We start from the raw sequence: 11,111 nt of genomic DNA, 5'->3' as shown, positions 1-11,111 counted from the left end.
GTTTGTTTCCATGTAAATCAGATCAGAAAAACATGTTAGGTGTAAAAGTTTGTCATTTACTTTATATGACGAAACAATGTGAGTCCTAAAAATACAGAACGAAATTGGCTGGGAGACATACCCGCATATTGACTAGAAATGCAATATATAAATGTAATACACAACAGCGTTCTCCCAGCCACAATATTGTTACAAAAACAAATGCGATAATGCGATAAAATACAATATGAATCTTTACTGGAAACAAAAGTTATGCATAAAAAAGACTATGAAAACCTAGGGTTAAAAAGGACCAACAATCCTAGGTTTGAACCACCCAGCGCGTCACCAGCTGTAGGCGAAGTGCCACAAATCTAGATCTTTCCTTATTGCTAGGAGCCGTAGAAGTGACGGCGCCAACGCCTGCCGCGACACGGGATCTCCTTTTTCAAGGTCATATTCGAAAGAACCTGATTCTAATTTCTATCACGTGACGCCAAGCGTTTGGCAAAGGAGCAATCACTACCTTTTACATAATAATAATAATAATAATAGCCTTTATTTATCCAGGATAACACAAATTATTTAGCTCTTGTAAATATAATAAATTCGACCCGGTTTGGCGGCAACTCGCATCTCTTGTATATTTAAACACGTTTAGGTAATTTGGCATTTGATTATTTAAAACTTTGAACAGAAAGACAACCTTTCTAAACATAAAATAATCCTTAATTGGCATCCAGTTCAAACAAGAAAATAATAAGTCAGAAGAGGTCCTGATATCTCGAATATTTAAAAGTATTCTTGCTGCCCTCTTTTGCAGCTTGAATATTTTTCTAAATATAGTTGATTTTGTACGTTACACCATACAGTACAGCAGCAAGTAAAATGTGGAAAAACAATACTATTTAAAAAAAAAACAAACTTGATAAGTGCATTTGGTGGCATAAAATAACTCACTCTCTTAAGTACAGCAAGTTTTCTTACAATTTTCTTTGAAATAAACTCCACGTGTGCATCCCATGATAAAGTATTATCTATATAAACACCTAATAGTTCACAAATTCAATTTGTACACCATTAAAATCTATATTTAACATTCAACATTTCCGTAACCTTTGAGACGTGCCAATAAGCATACATTGTGTTTTTTGAAGATTTATACGGAGTTTATTTTTAAGCATCCATTCTGCGCCCAACTTAAGGTCGTCTTGCAATTGTGATTCAATTACATCAACATATTTATCACTCACATCTTGTGAAGTGTCATCTGCATACATTGTAACTGAAAAGTGTTTAAGACATTTTGGATAATTGTTAATGTACAAAATAAAATAATTAAAAAAGCATCTTAGGTTTGACGCGGCCATGGCATGAGCGGGGTTCGAAGCGAACGCCCTACCACTAGGAAGGTCATAACGTATAACAAATCTACGCGATCTGTCGAACTCGAGACTACAGAGAATTACATGTACATCCTATTCCAGTATTACTATACACTCAAATCATGTTGATTAACACTTATCACAAGAAACTGTCGTAATTTTCTATGCATTAAGTGCGGGTAGATACGTGAGATTTACAGAACTTTAATCAATCACTTCAGGTCATGTTAATAGCATATAGATGAATAGTTTGTTTTCATTCGTAACCATAGTAACAGACTCTCTACAGTGCAGGTGATCCCACACATGGTGACAGTCGATCAGGCAGAACTTTTATAAAAGCTTGGGTTCTGCTTAGTTATTTGTTAAAGTCATTTCGGGAGAGACTCGGATCCTTCTGGGAACTGGAAATAAACTATATCTGGGTATTTCAGCATGGTGCAATTATTGTCATTGTGTCTGCTTCATAATGCAATTCCCCGTGAAGAAAATTGAACAATTAGTAAATGCATTGCCTGGAAGAAAAAAAACCCAACCAATACCTACTAAACGATTTAATGGATCCATTACATTTTGGTTTTCAAACATTATATGCATGGGTAATGCATAGGGCGTACTCGATTTGTCTACACTGACCACAAACTGTACACGGTGTAGGGCCTGGGAAGGATAAACAACGGCCCCACTCATGATAAAATGATGGGGCAATTTTAAAATCTATGGGTCCGAGATAGTAAACATTGTGGCCGTTTCTAGCAATTTTAAATGATCATCATTTTCTTATACTGCTACAAAAGATTAAAATGCTTTTATTTCTTATGAAATTCGAGCAAATACAAAAATTGCAATGGATTCTGAATTTATTTATTGAGAACAGATCACAGACTCGTCACGATATTTTTGTCTTCTCTAATGTTGACCATCCATTACACCAGGGTGGAATCAAAACACGAAATTTTCCATACCTTCATTTATCAGTCTTCTCGTTTTTGTTTTTCTTTTATTTGTTTTCCCTAAGTTATATCTTCCCTTTAAGGTATCAATCGATCGGGGAAGAACCGTGGTTTTTATTTTTGTATGCAAACTCTATGTGTCGGTATCTTTTCTTTACTTTTTAACTCGTTTTCTACCGGCTTTTTTAAATTTCGGTCATATTTGTCATCAACAATGGCTGTCGTTCAAGGCACAGGCAACTGCATCGATTGGTGTCGAATTTACTATCAAGGTAGCTCATTACATCAAAATTTTATTTAATACCTCTTATGAAGTATGATTTCACCATCGAAAGAGTGATACAAGCTTTTGATTATTTTATATGATTTTTTTGGTGATTTTTCTCGGAATGATAAAAAGGAGTTTTGTTTGCCAATAAGAGATTTTAGAGTCCAAATGTCACTATGAGCTGGTGCATGATATGAATATCTAACAAAACATATCTAAAAGACTCTGACTCAGACATAAATGTTTTACTTCTTAAAAAAAATATAAAAATTGAAAACGTTATTTGTTAATATCTTTTTTAAATCTACGGATAAAATCTTCAAAAAGCATGTCAATTAGAAAAGCGATATATCGAAGAAACATATCTAAAAAAGAAATTGAAACGAAATGACCAAATTTTAGATACATGTGTATATAATATATCAAAACGAGAGAGAAAAGTACCGCGATCCCGATCAAAATTGATAGAAATTATTAAAATAATCATATTGTTGCTAATTGTACGCATTTTTCAACAATGAATTAGTTTCCTTACAAATTCATTTAATTCGCAAACCATTTTACATCAAGGGAATGTAGTTTTCTGATTACAATGTTCTCTATGACTTTTGTTTTTATAATTCTGATCGGGTTTGGTTCAAATTTGAAAAATAGTAATATTTCTGAATTTTGACCATTTCATTACAATTAATAATATCATTATTAATTTTTAACTTAAGAATATGGTCTTCTCATGAATTATCCACAATTGAATGAGGAGTTGTTTAATTAATGCGCATAGTAACAAAATGGAAATATCTTTATTTCAAGGATAGAGCAATAAAAATCATTGATAACCATAGATGTAATCACTGGAAATGGAGGGAGGGGGTTAACTGAAATAATTAAAGAAAGCTTGAAGTCAAAGGATGCACAATAGTTAAATTGTAAAGTATGTGCATTCAGGTGATGTATGAGAATTCTAGTAATGGTCTGTTGAAAATACATGATCATTTAATTTTACATGTTACACGATTTTTCATTGGTTGAAAAATTATTGGAATATCGTATCCAACAAACAAAAAAAAAAAATAAATGGCCGGAACTACTTTCTATTGGAATGTTGGGAATTTCTCTGGATGATTCGTATAAATTATATATACATGTAGATTAGGGAATCCTGAAAAGAAAGACTTAACAGTTCTATCGATCTACATGTATATAAATTTGCCCAACTATCTATTTTGTATTGCTTGTAGGAGTTATGAGATTGATCACTGTTCGTTATCTTCACCTTGCATTAAACAAAATCAAACAAATATCAAATATAAATAATAATTAATTATGCAAAATTAAATAAACATGGCTATTTGAGGATCCCCCCCGCCAAAAAAAACCCCATACGTATGCTTCTGCAATTCCGGGCTGAGAGTTAAATGTATTCAACCGGGGATGACAATAGTCCAGTTTGCACCTTGCGACAACTTCCTTCATGTTACAAACCCAAACACCAGATACACCGCACACTGCCTCAGAGATACTGCAATATCGTAGCCCTTAACGACTATGGTTTCGAACTCCGGCATAATATTTTTATGAGTGGACACCGAGATTCGAAACGAGGCTTCCATACGACGTTACAACAGCTGTGACGTCTTAGTAATTCACTGATAAAACTCGAAAAACCTCTATACATAACAGTCACGTGTCCACCTGGAAGCCGTGACAACCCTCAAGAGAACCCTACCAGGCATCCCGCATCTTGATTATGCACATGTCCCACGCTTTCCGTTAGTACCGACATCGAACTTTGCACTTAATTCCAGTTCCACTCAACAAAAATTCTTGCAATTTTCTCTCAGCAGGACTTATCTCTAACTCATCCTTTTAAAACTGCATTCTTCAGTCCACAAGAAACCTGTTTGCTCAACAGTAAACAACAGTTCGTGGAAGTCGCCATTAGGCCTAACGGATTTAGTTGTTGTTTTTTTTTTTAAAGATGTGTATTCACAAATTACTACGCCCATCTCGAAATGACATAGAATGTAGTCCAAGAATAACTCATTCAACTCAAATCAAATAATGTTTTATCATATAAACTCAATGTTTTAAAATATTTTTATGATCAGGAATGAATTTATTATTTTTTTGTTGGATGGAGGGATGGAGGTATACCACGAAAAAAGAAGAAGACGAAAAACGTTTGCATCATACAGTTTTCCGTCTTTTTATCGTGGTATACCTCCATCCAACGAAAAAATAATAAATTCATTCCTTAATTCAATAATGTTTCCAACAAAAAGAATATCATATTCATATAGTTGTCCATAAATAAGCTTCAACTTGTATAGTAAAAAGGTGCATATTGATAAAAATAAGATGCATTATTTTTCAAAACATCAAAAATGCAATATTTTGTGTATGGAACGTGGTTACTAGGTAACGTGGAGTTATTGCAATCAGTCATTTATTCAATGATGACAGTAAGCCCCGAACAATTAGAGAGATATAAATGTAGATGTTAATTTAATCTAATTAAAATTAGATCCGTTGATCCGCTTACCTACGATCGCTACACAAAAAGGACGTATGACATACGGGGGCATGAAGGATCTAATTTTAATTAGAACTATGTTAATTCAATATTCATTATTCAGCACTCTTGCCGCATGGTCTCTTCGTTCTGGAAACCGTACGACCGATTCAAGACTACAATCTTGGATTGAAGAAAGGAATAGGCATATTTCGATTTCACAACAATTATCAAAACATTTTTTTTGTAACATTGCAAGCATGCATCTATAAACATTACCATTATTTAGGGTTTTCATTTTTCAAAATTTGTCATAAAAAAATCGCCATGGCTTACATCCGCGAAAGCTTGTCCTCCACCTTACTCTCTTTCTTGCTATTTCAGGACAGTTTATCGACACTAATGTAGATTCTTAATCAATTTCCCAATAATAACAAATCAAGTAAATTTTAATTATAGCTTACGGACTTCATCTCCTATAACTAAAAGGACATCTAGTAACTCTGAGGTTTATTGACACACTTTATTTAATCATATTGACTGATATGGTACATGTAGTAGTATTATCTATTTCATATATTTCAGAATGCCACACCAATTTCTAGTACATGTCATGATATTTTTCTTTCATATTAAAAATTATTGACATTCCGAAAACTATTGTCATTGTCAAAAGTAATGTCACACTACCCGCGCCAACAGTGGATGGATGATTGTCCAGTATTGATTGGCGTGACCATCCTTCGTATCTTTGAAGACGGTGTTTGTGACGCTTCCGTGGGGATGAATGTCCCGTATTGATTGGTGTGGCCATCACTGGTACCTTAACTATGTTGATGACGCTTCCGCACGGACTCGCTCTTCGTGTCTACACCCGTCAAACAACACCCGGAAGTGCGATGAAAGTGCTATTTCCTGGCGAACGTAAACACCAGAAACATAATTTCCCGGACATTAGCACGCACATAATATGTGCATTTCATGATCCACTCCTATTCATTTATGTAAAACATTAAAAAATCAGATTGATATTTCTTATTTTTAAAACAATTGGTCATAAATTTTTAAATGAACGATAATTGAAAATGTAAACACTTTTTAATGTTTGTTCTTGACAGCTTAAGCATAACACTAAAATTCTTTGCGTGCAATTGCGATTTTCTATTTTTATAAAAGTTCCGATTTAACGTCATTTTTTATCTTAAACCTTTTAAAATATCTCGTAGTATCAATAATTGACCAGTGAAGAGTGCTCCTCCGTGATATAAAATACCCCACACAAACGCTATTGAATAAAGATTCCGCTGCTGAAGAAGATGGGTGTCGCCGCCAAGCTTACCATGCTGTTTCTAATCTCCGTTGTTCTGCAGCAAGCTTGCAGTTACCCATTCGATGAAGACGTCTTTTTTGACCTCGACAATGAAGGTAAAACGTTTACACACATTGTGTATTATCATATTTGTCATGTCTATGATGTATAGTTAATTATTTGTTTAAAATTAATAATCGACGCGGTCAAATGCTTTTAAGAGGGCATTTCAGCTAATACAGCTTTTCACCGATCAAATTTATACATATGCATGTATCATCTTTTTTAAATATCTTTTAAAAATAAAAAATAATTTCTACGAAAATAAATATTACATGACTTTTAAACTGAGGATAAAATTCTTTGTCGAGGAATGGTCAATTACAAATCAACATACTGTAAAATTGAGGGGAAAATAATATGTCTGTCTGTCGTAAAAGAAAAAGTCAAATATAAATATATATATCAAGAAAAACTTCATTATTGTAGGACTTTAGAGAAGCTTAACAAGGTTTTACATTTGAGTAATACATGTTGCATTAATATATAAACGGGCACTGGTTTAAGACATTGGAAGGTCTTTTGTCTAAACGTCTGATGTTCATTATGTATATAGAAACTAATAAGTTCAATGTTGCCCAGTATCACTGGTACCTACTATACAAATGTGAAATGTGTAAATACCTTGACCATCAGACAGCGTTAACTGTATGTATATGTGTAATATCAAGAGAAACATGATCTTTAGATTCCTCGTGACAAATGATTGTACGTGAATCTAACATACTTACTTTCCAGCAAGATTCATCTTCGCTAACCAAGAGTTTACGATCCGATCCGCTTCTCTACAAACCCTTGGCAGATTTAGTGCGATTTTCGTAGCCTCAACTTTCAGCATATGATTGGACACAGGGAAAGTTCACTGCTCAATCCGAGAGCGTGTTACGTTAGATCACGTGCAAAACAAAGGATCTACAACTGTCACGCGGCCGTTTATCACACCAATGATGCCAAGTACGCAGTTCAGACTCGTATCTGCGTAAAGAAGTGCATTTTATTTACTACAGTACTTTACCATAAGTTTATTATCAAACATCTCTTGTAATTCGTTGTTTTATGTTCTATCTATCCCAGATTTAGACAGTTGCTTCAGAGCTATTTTCCTCAATTTGGAATTCACATAACACATGTGGGGTTATTTTTAAACGCAGACTCAACGACTACTTATATTTCATGGTTTCACACAGGTTTTGTTTTCTAGATAATATTCTCACTGATTTCGTTTTCAAGTATGCAATTAAGAGATTATTAATATTTTGAATGATTTTCATACCACATTGCGTTACTCTCTGAGCGCAGCCATTTCTAAACAACAAGCGCAGCCATTTCTAAACAACTTTTAAACAGTAGCTGAAACACGCATTTTCATTGGATAAGCATGATGTAATCCAAACAGGGTTGTTTTCTCCATCCGCTAGAGGACGCCACTCAAAGCTACGAAAATCGCACTAAATCTGCCAAGGGTTTGTAGAGAAGCGGAACGGATCGTAAATCCTTGGCTAGCGAAAATGATCACATTGCGAATTTGACATTTATTTAGTGGCTCTACGCTAACCACTCTGATTGATTGTGTATTGTTTAACGTCCTGCTTGAGAAGTTTTCAATCTTATGGAGACGTCATCATTGCCGCTGAGGGGCTGCAAAATTTAGGCCTATGCTCAGCGCTCACGGCCTTTGAGCAGGGAGGGGTCTTTATCGTGCCACACCTACTGTGACAGGGGCCCTCGGGTTTTGTGGTCTCATCCGAAGGACCGCCCCATTTAGTTGCCTCTTACAACAAGCAAGGGGTACTGAGGACCTATTCTAAACCGGATTCCCACGGGACTGGGGATGATTCCTTGAACAAACGGAATTTATAGAATGAAATTATACTGTTTTTAGTCCAACTTTATTTTGTTCTTCTCATTTAGAATGTTAGGATATCTGTACCATTAATAGAACATACATCTGATTACATTAGAACTTGATTTGACAAATGCAACTGCTGAGTTTAAGGAGAAAGTTTGTGAAGAATTTTCATTTTAATGTAATGAAACCCTTTGTGGTCTTACTGTGGCCTATTGCTACACAGGTACCGGATTGTACGTTATATCAGGAATGTGTTGTTTTGTTCTGCGTATAAGCAGTTTTTAAATCAATACAAGCTACTGACAAACAAGTTGGTGTTATAGGTAGTTGGCATTTCGCAAAATCTACAGTTGTTATACATTTTTGTCAATATAACCTGTCATGGGTCAAATGCTGTCTGACGTGTTTCATACTAACTGTTACATGTAGGTCGTTCTTTACACACCGATTTTGACTACGGATTGCTTCATTTACCTGATTAAGATACATATGTATAGAGCTCACGCCTTGTATGATCGGTCGACAGGGCATGCTTACTCCTCTTGTACACCCGATCCCAAGCGGTCCGTCTATGTCCAACTCTTAGTTTTATATTCCGTATGTGAGTTATGAGATTGATCGCTATTAGTTATCACCTTTTCATCTTTTAATTAAATTATATCCCCTAGCGCTTACATCGGTAGTGAACCATGAATAAAACAAAATTGAATAAAACTATTATAGCAATGATTTAGATATTATGGGTTGCAAGGGTTGAATGATGTTAAACATAATTCGAAGCGATATATCCCAGCGGACTCTTCCATATCTGCTTCATTTGTGAATATCTCATTGAACATAGATGTTAACGGCGAAATGATAACTCAACTTTATGACAAACGGGATGACCCGAGACAAGCCAAAAAATTAAGTTTATGCTACAGGTGTTTCAACAATCTCGTTTAAACTAAGAATTTTGCATAATGGTATGGTCTTCATAATGATGTTATTTGCAAATACTAGGTAGAATGCTGTCTGACTGGTTTCATACCCATTTTTGGGCCGTTTCTTACATACTGATTTTGACTACTGATTATTCCGTTTGCACGATCAATATATACTCACGGCGGGTGTGGTCAGTCAACAGGGGACGCTTACTCCTCCCAGACACCTGATCCCACTTCCAGTGTGTCCAGGGGTCCGTGTTTGTCCTACTTTTGTATTCTTTATGGGATTTATGAGATTGATCAACGTTCGTTATTCTCACTTTTCATAATGCTAAATTGTTTAAAATCAATTTTGAAGTAAAATAAAAACATACTTATGTCTTCTTTTCAAGGGGAAGTAGTGAAGAGGAACAGCCTCACTGATTTAATCCGCATCTTGAAGGCAAAAGAAAATTGGAGAAGCAGTCATTTGAAAACACATCAAGTTCGATTTGGTGCCGGCGGAAAGTAGACACGACTAAAGACTGATTAGGACTGAATCGAGATCCATGTAAATCAAAGTGCACTAATGTTATAGAATTATGTTAACAGTATGTAATAAATATCAAGCGCATTGGTGACAATTGTTTGTGTTTATGTCACATTAATCACGTGTAGCAGGCGTGGATCTTATTTTATGGTATCCGAAGGTTTCAAAAATTACCACGTGTCATTCTTGGATTTTGATCAACTTATTTTCAAATTTATTTTATGTTAATGGATGAACCCCCCCCCCCCCCCCCCCCCCACCAGAGAGCATCAATGGCGAACGTATAAGTGAGCTGAATACATCTGTTTTATAGACAGGATTTACGAAAACAAGAGGCCCATCGCCCATGGCTCACCTGAGTCACCTTGGCTCATATTTAAAGATTTTTCCTATATATTCGCATGTAAAACCTATTTTGGCCCCAACCTACTCCCGGGGGTCATGTTTTTTTCAAAATTGGAATGTGGACTATGTCAGCTAGGAAGCTTTCATGTGAATATAAACTTTTCTGGCCCAGTGATTTTTCAGAAGATTTTTAATGATTTTCCCTATATATTTGTATGTAAAAATTTGATCCCCTATTGTGACCCCATCCTATCCTCAAGGATCATGATTTGAACAAACTTCAATCTGCACTATGTTAGGAAGCTTTCATGTAAATTTACACTTTCTTGGCCAAATAGTTTCTGAGAAGATGATTTTAAAAGATTCTCCCTATATATTTCTATGTAAAACTTTGATCCCCTATTGTGGCCCCATTCTGCCCCCGGGGACCATGGTTTTTACAAACATGAATTTGCAATATGTTAGAAAGCTTTCATGTAAATTTCCTTTTTCCTGACCCAGTGGGTTTTGAGAAGAAGAGTTTTAAAGTTTTTCCCTATATATTTGTATGCAAAACTTTGATCCCCCTTGTGGCCCCATCCTACCCCCGGATGCCAAGATTTTAACAAACTTAAATCTGCACTACGCCAGGAAGCTGTCATGTAAATGTCCGTTTTTCTGCCTCAATGGTTCTTGAGAAGATTTTAAAAAGATTTTTTCCTATATATTTGTAAGTAAAACTTTGAACCCCTACTGTGGCCCCATACAACCCCCGGGGGCCATGATTTTAACAAACATGAATTTGCACGACGTCAGGAAGCAGTCATGTAAATTTAAGCTTTTCTGGCCCAGTGGTTCTTGAGAAGATTTTTAAAGAGTTTTCCTATATATTTGTATGTAAAACTTTGATCCCTTATTGTGGCCCCATCCAACCCCCAGGAACCATGATTTGATCAAACTTGAATCTGCATTATGTTAGGAAGCTGTCATGTAAATATCAGCTTTTCTGGCCCAGTG

The 11,111-nt window shown here is 35.4% G+C and overlaps 1 long non-coding RNA gene across 1 annotated transcript; it reads left to right on the top strand.

The window, feature by feature from the left end:
- Nucleotides 1–6,391: 6,391 nt before the first annotated feature.
- On the top strand, nt 6,392–9,859 carry LOC125650065 (uncharacterized). The gene is made up of 2 exons (XR_007360881.2): nt 6,392–6,522; nt 9,634–9,859. It is a non-coding gene; the product is annotated as an uncharacterized LOC125650065 (long non-coding RNA).
- Nucleotides 9,860–11,111: the final 1,252 nt, after the last annotated feature.

Source organism: Ostrea edulis, chromosome 5 (assembly GCF_947568905.1).
Source record: "Ostrea edulis chromosome 5, xbOstEdul1.1, whole genome shotgun sequence".
Classification (NCBI taxonomy): Eukaryota; Metazoa; Mollusca; class Bivalvia; order Ostreida; family Ostreidae; genus Ostrea; species Ostrea edulis.
The sequence above is the reverse complement of the archived record's forward strand: the minus strand, read 5'-3'. Positions and strand labels throughout refer to the sequence as shown.